Raw genomic sequence first — 7560 nt, 5'->3', positions numbered from 1 at the left:
TTGGAAGGACCCAACGGCGTGCTGATCGAACAATCGTTGAGATTCGCCTTCAAAGCCAGCAACAATCAAGCAGAGTATGAGGCGCTGATCGCCGGGATTCTGCTGGCTAAAGAGATGGGAGCCAGAGTGCTGATGGCTAAGAGTGACTCGCTGCTAGTCACAGGGCAAGTAACAGGCGAGTTCCAGGCTAAAGATCCACAAATGGCGGCTTACTTGGCGTATGTGCAGGAATTGAAGAGTTCCTTTGCCTCTTTTGAAGTGGTGCATGTGCCCCGAGAACAGAATGCCCGAGCTGACTTGCTTGCTAAGCTCGCCAGTTCGGGCAAGGGGGGTAGGCAGAGGACAGTGATTCAAGAAACTTTGAAGACGCCGAGGGCATTTGTAGCAGATCACCTGGTCCTTCAGTTAAGCAGGTCGACGGAGAGAGCAGCGAGAAGCCATAAGTCTTTGACGCAAGAAACCCTGAGATCGCCAAGAATTAGAGCATGTCGAGGAGAGAAGGTGGACGTGATGCAGGTCTGCGCCACCCACGAGCCAGACACTTGGATAACACAGTACAAGCGGTGCTTGGCAGATGGTCTCCTCCCGCTGGATCCAGCAGAAGCTAGGAAGGTAAAGAAAAATTCCAGCAAGTATACATTGATTGATGGCGATCTGTACAGGTTTGGATTCACTCACCCACTCCTGGAATGTATACACGGCGAGAAGTGCACGAGGATTATGGCAGAGCTCCACGAAGGAATATGTGGAAGTCACGTCGGGGGTCGAGCTCTGGCCGCAAGGACTCTCCGTGCAGGCTACTATTGGCCATCCATGAGAGAAGATTGCAAGAAGTACGCCCAGTGCTGCAAACAATGCCAGCAGCACGCCGATTGGCACAAGGCGCCTCCCGAGGAGTTGAAGTCGATCTATAGCCCTTGGCCGTTTCATACTTGGGGAATCGACATCCTGGGACCTTTTCCACTGGCGATCAGGCAGATGAAGTACTTGGTGGTGGCGATTGAGTATTTCACCAAGTGGATTGAAGCAGAACCCGTGGCCCAGATCACCGCGCACAAGATCGAAGGCTTTGTATGGAAGAATATTGTGTGCCGGTTTGGAGTGCCTAAGCGCCTGGTATCAGATAATGGGACTCAGTTTGCGAGCCACCTGTTGAAGAAGCTTTGCGAAGGGGTCGGAATTCAGCAAGTGTTTGCATCCGTCGAGCACCCTCAGACTAATGGCCAGGTGGAATCAGCTAACCGGGTGTTGCTGAGAGGTTTGAAGAGGAGGCTCGAGAAAGCCAAGGGGAGTTGGGCTGAGGAGGTACCCCGAATAGTTTGGGCGTACCACACCACCGAGCAGTCAGGAACCCATGAGACCCCGTTTAGCTTGGTCTATGGGTGTGATGCCATGATTCCAGTCGAGATTCAGGAGAGCTCGCCGAGATTCCAGAACTTTGTAGAGGAAGACTCGAATGAAGAGAGAAGACTGAACCTGGATCTGCTGGACGAAGTCAGGGAGGAGGCAAGGCTGAAGGCTGAGGCGGTGAAGAGAAGGGTCGAGCGAAGGTACAACTCAAAGGTGATGCCAAGGCAGTTTAGAGAAGGCAATCTGGTGATGAGAAAGGCCCACCAGTACGAGATGGAGAATAAGCTATCACCCAAGTGGACTGGACCGTTCAGAATAACCGAGGCACTCGGGAACGGAGCCTATCGCTTGGAGACGTTGGAAGGGGGGGCGATCCCTCGTACCTGGAACGCCACACACCTGAAGTTGTACTATAGCTAAGAGCTTTGTAAGTAAAGACAAACACAAATATTACATTGCAATGTCTCTGTCAAAACAGTTTTAAGGGGGCACTCTTTTTTCCTAAGGAGGGTTTTTAATGAGGCCACCCAATAAAAGAAGAGTTTCCGAAGTATAAGGTGTTTTCAGATCGCATATGTGTTATTTCCAAAAGTTTCGAAGAAAGACCTTGTCATTCGTACATGATTTGAGGCACGAAAAGATATGTCGCGTGTTTTCTAAAGTTTTAAAGTCCTCATCGTTTTTCGGCGATTAGAGGCACCAGTTAAGTTTTAAAGTCCTCATCGTTTTGCGGCGATTAGAGGCACCAGTTAAGTTTTTAAAGTCCTCATCGTTTTTCGGCGATCGGAGGCACCAGATGGAAGACCTCAACGCCCTCGCGCGTTTTGAGGCAAGTTAAAGACCTCCTCGCCGTTGAGCGAGTGCAGGCGAGAAAGAGAAAAAGTCCTCCGTGTTTCTGGGAGCGAGAAGATGTAACTCCCGGGGCAACGTAGAGGCAAGTTAAAGACCTCCTCGCTGTTGTGCGGGCGCAGGCGAGAAAGGTCCTCAGTGCATCCAGGGGGGAGGAGAGGTACGCCCTGGGCAAGTTGAGGCACCGGATAAAGTCCTTATCGCCGTTGTGCGAACTAAGGCCCATCAAAGACCTCCTCGCCGTCGAGCGAGTGCAGGCGTGAGAAAGAAAAGGTCCTCAGTGCATCCAGGGGGGAGGAGATGTACACCCTGGGCAAGTTGAGGCACCTGACAAAGTCCTTCTCGCCGTCGAGCGAGTTAAGGCCGTTTAAAGTCCTTCTCGCCGATGAGCGAGTTCAGGCGAGTAAAAGTCCTTCTCGCCGATGAGCGAGTTCAGGCGAGTTAAAAGACCTTCTCGCCTGTGCGCGAGTATAGGCAAGATAAAATCCTTCTCGTCTTGAACGAGTTCAGGTATGGCGAAGAGGGTGGAAGAAGCTTGAAAGGTGGCTAAGGTAGGTTCGAAGAGAACGCCTAGCCAGCCAGTCTTTAGCTCTGAGGTTCAGGGGAGGTAAAGGAAGGTCCCAAAGGGCATTTCTGCCTCAGATAAAGAGATGACTGCCAAAGCCTGAGGCTAAGGAAAGCTGGTGTTGCCAAGAGGTCTAGGTGATCGCGAAAGTTCAAACACGGCGAGAAGGTTGAAAGACTTGTTTGATAAAGCGGGTCAAGTGGGATGTTGTTTGAACCAATGATTGAATCACAGTTCATTGCTTGGAACTTTTCTTACGATCAGGTTAGTGCCTCAGGGGTACAAGTTGTTTAAAGCGATTATTGCTTAAGTTTGAATCAGCTCGAAGAAGTTACGCCAAAGGTCATGTTTGCAAAATCGCTAAGTTAAGCGTAGCAGAGTTAGGCATACAAAGAAAGTAAAGCGCTCAAGAGAAGTCAGAAGACATATCCAAATTTCGCTATTGAGATAAGTAGCTGTTCAAAATACATGTGCAAGAGTTTTTACAAGATAAATACAAGTGAATTCATAAAGAGGCAGATGGGGTAGAGTTGGTTGAGCCTTCGGCGGGAACGACCTTCCCATCTACTACTTCGTTGTCTAACGACACCATGCTAAGGTCAAGATCAGGGAAGAGGCATGCAAACTGTTCTCGAGCGGCATCAAACCCAGCAACCAGAATCTGAGCAGAGCTTAGCTTAAGTTCTTCAATTTGCTTCTGAAATCCTTCAACCTGCTGCTTAAGCTCCTTGTTCTGCTGCTCCAGCTCTTCGACCTGTTTTTGGAGTTGTTTGTTGGTCTCTTGAGCTTGAAGAAGGTCGTCAGCCACCTTCTTAGATTCTGTTTGAGCCTGGGCCAACTCGGCAACCATCTTCACCTTCTCGTTGTTTGCCTCGGAGAGATCAGCCATGGCGTCGTCTCTTGCTTTCTCTACTTGCCCAAGTAGCTTCTCGCGGTCGATCGACCTTTGCTCCAGCTTCTGTACCTTGTCGGCATTGGCTTGAATTTGAGCCTCCAGGTTGCTCGCCTTGGTACGCAGAGGCACGATTCTGCTTTCAAGTTCGACCTTTTCTTGGGCAAGTTCATGGACTTTGCGACGAAGGTCAACAGCTTCCTTGCGCGCAAGCCTAAGCTCGGTGTTTAGGGCATCCTCCACTCGAGAATGTTCCATTTCCGCGAGCGTTAGGCTGAATGACACCTTCTCCACCTCGACCTTCATTGTGCTGTTCTCGGTCTTGAGGTTGTAGATGTCATCCTGTAGCCGCCTGGTGGAGCTCTCCACAGCTCTCGTTATGATTGATGGGATATCCTCTGCAATGGTTTTGAGCTTAGCAGTCAGAGGTTCCCACATCCTCGTGACCTCGAGAGAAAGATTTGCAGCTTGGAGAGGCGCCAGGGGGGCTTGTTGAGGGTTCTCGTCGCCGCCTTCCTTAGCAATTTTTTCGGTGTTTGCTTCTTGGCGCGGCGACGCAATCGGGGACTCGGTGATTAGGATTGGAGAGGTGTGAGCGGCCTCATCCCCGATTGGAACGACTCCTGCAGCTGAGGTGTTGGAAGGAGGGCCCCCTCCTGCTGATATATGTGGAGTGGAGGCGCTCGGGGGGTCCTCTAAGAAGTTTGGCTCTTGGGCCTCAGTTGCAGGTGGCGCAGTGGCCAATGGGACTGCTTGGACTGGTGGTGAAGGGGCTCGTGGCGTTGGCGATGAGGGAGGAGGGGCAGGTGTTGACGGTGGTGTTGAAGCTGGAAGAGGGGGTGGGGCAGGTGGAGAGGGTGGTGCCACCCTTGTCCTCTTTGTAACGAGGCCATCCTCAGTGACCTCGTCGTCCTCTTCCTCATCCTCTTGGACAACTTGGGGGGCCTTCCGCTTTGGCCTCTTAAGGACCAGTTTCTTTCGTTGGGCGGGCGCCTTAGGCGGTGATCGCCCCTGGATGATGGCCTTCTCGACCGCTGAGTTGGGAACCGTCTGGGAGCCGGTCGCCAACCCATGATTGCGGGCGAGCGCCTTTAAATCGGCGAGCATGTTCTTACCCAACATGGTGTCTGCATGAAATGAAAGTGTATAAGTTAGCTCAAAGGAGAAAGGGGTAAGTATACAAGACAATAAGACAGCAAAGCAGGCATATGCAGAAAAGATGAAACCAAAGTCTTGTGTGTATTGCACAAGACGCCCAGAAGCAATATCGGAAGCATGTCAAGACAAGGATGTAGCGTCCTAACCTATTTGGAATTCCAACTGGTCCTCAAAGAACTCGAAGGAAATCAGGGTGGGGGTCAGGAATGTTATGTGGGCATCTGCCACCCTCTTCCAGAAGAGACAAAGGTCTCTGTCCAAAGCTCCCATGCTATCAGGACTTCTGGGCCTCCTGAAGCAGCCCTTGGACTCTTTTTTCCCCTTGTCCACCCAGTACAAGGGGAAACCGTCGAGAAGGGAAGGGTCTTTGTCGTTTGCGCGGACCTGGATGAACTTCCCCTTCCAATCCTTATACGACTGCTGGAAGATGGTGAAGATGGATCTCCCAGCAATGGCGTTCAGGCTGACCCACAGGCGATCTCCTGGGTGTTTGGCCTCAAACAGAAATAAAAATACGTCCACTGACGCAGGCAACCCCAGGTGGGCGCACGTTACCTCAAAAGCTCGGACGAACGCCCAGCTGTTGGGGTGAAGCTGGGCGGCAGCGATATTGAGCTCGGTTAAGAGTTCCCTCTCAAATCGAGTGAGAGGGAACCTGAGTTTAACCTTCTTGAAGAGAGTGGTGTAGACGAAGCAGAAGGGCCCGTCGGCGCTCACTTTATTATCAACGCACACTGGCAGGGTGGCTGGGCAAGGCAGCACCATCATTCTCTCATCGTGCTCCTTGTGGAATGATTGGTGGGCCTCGTCCCCATTGGTCAATCGCAGAACCGCTCCCGCGGTGTTCACCGACGACGTTTCCTTTAAGAGGGTTGAGTTAGCCCATGAGTATAACTTCTTGAAGTCTGGCAGTGGGGTGGGGGCTCCTCCAGCGTTTGGTGGAGTCGCCTGGGCCAGAGTGGTTTGAGAAGACGCGGGCCTCACAGCCTGCGATGAGGGAGCACCACGAACTTGCGAAGAGTCGTGTGCTTGTGAAGGGGGGTTTCGCGCTGACGGAGGGGGGTTCGGGGTGATCTTCGTGCGAGTCATGGTAGCAACTGCAAACGAAGGAGGAAGGAAAAATGATCAGGAGGGTTACGAAGGCTGACTCAATCATGAATGGAAGGTGAAAGACGAACGAATGTGAGTTCGTTGCGACAATCGGCAAAGCCCTAAGTCACGCAGAAGGAGAAATGGAAAAACAGCCCACAACGTATGCACCAGACAGTTATAGGATGATGCAAATCGGTGAAAATGCAAGAAAACCCAGCAGATAAAGGAAAGTAGTTACCTTTCGATGATCGGGAGAATGTTAAGGGGAGTTGGTGATCTAGAGCGTCGAGGAACGTCGAGAGCTTTCGCAGAAGAGAAGGAGAGTGTATGCAAGTGTGAAGAAAGTGATGGAACAGTAGGAGCGTAAGGGGTTTAAGGGTTTTCGAACGGTTTTGGGAAGCGCTAACGGCAGATGAAGATGGCCGTTGATGAGAGCCACGTGTCGAATGATGCGCGAAGAGTTTGGTGGGGCGTCAGAGCAGTAGAAAGTACCACCGCTTGGAATTCTGCGCCCATGCCACGTAGACCGGTGTTAACGAAGGCTTTTTCAGTCTTTTCGCTAGACAAGTCTTCGCTTAAGACTGGGGGGCTTGTGTACCGCCCTGGTGGTCGGATGCGATGACGTGGCATCCTATTACAGTGTAGGCGTGTCGACAAGGCACCAGGTTGACAGTTGGGAAGGAAGTCGGGAGGCACGTGTAGTCGTCGATGGTTTAGTTGGCGTGTTCTGATCTCCAGCTTACCCGAGTAGGCGATTGCCAGGTTGAGAACGAAGTCGCCGGATGCAGACTCGGGCGACCAGGCAGTCGGAGATCGCCAGAACAAGCACATCGCCGAAGTTAAAGGAGAAGCAGATTATGAAGGCGGCCGGCGAGACCACAGGGAAGGTGTATGAAGGCCCTACCTCGCCAGTTTCAGTAGAGATCGCACTCCTGAGTTAGCTATGCACTGGGCAGCACCATGCATAAGTAACTTAGCCAAAATGAGAGTAGAAGTAGCGCCAAGTCAGGGAGCCTCCAGATGATGGCACGTGTACAGTCGGATGCAAGCCACGTGTCCAAGTCTGTAACTGCCAGGAGAGAGAGAACCACCAGGTATATAAGAGTTCCTAACAGATTTTCTAAGGTACGCACGTTCAGTTCATACACTTTACGCTTGCGAGTGACAGAGCTGTTTGTGAGAGAGATTTGCACGGTTCCAGTTCTTAGTATTTGGTGATACCGTCACTGACTTGAGCGTCGGAGTGCGATCGGCCGCAGCGGCGCCGTATCGTTTCTTTGCAGGTTCTTGAGATAGATCCAGAGGAGGAACGAAAGTGAGAAGCGGCGCGCACGTCGATCCTTTGACGAGGCATTCTCCAGCGCTCCGGTCAACAGGCAGGATCAAGAAGCCTTCTCATGTCCACACAACAAGTTAAAAGGGTAATAGTTACTCAAAAGCCTATTTTTTTAGCTATTCCTAGGACTATTGACTGTGAGTCGGCTAAGGATAGTCCCACATGTTTGGACAATTTGGTAAAGGACTATGAAGATGTGATTCAAGATCCTCCTAAAGGCTTACCACCTCTAAGAGGGATTGAACACCAAATAGACTTAATGCCCAGGGTTTCTTTACCACATCGTCTAGCATATAGGACCAATCCCAAAGAAACTCA

Source organism: Phaseolus vulgaris, chromosome 7 (genome assembly GCF_051622355.1).
Source record: "Phaseolus vulgaris cultivar YP4 chromosome 7, ASM5162235v1, whole genome shotgun sequence".
Taxonomy (NCBI): domain Eukaryota; kingdom Viridiplantae; phylum Streptophyta; class Magnoliopsida; order Fabales; family Fabaceae; genus Phaseolus; species Phaseolus vulgaris.
Note: the sequence above shows the minus strand (reverse complement) of the source record.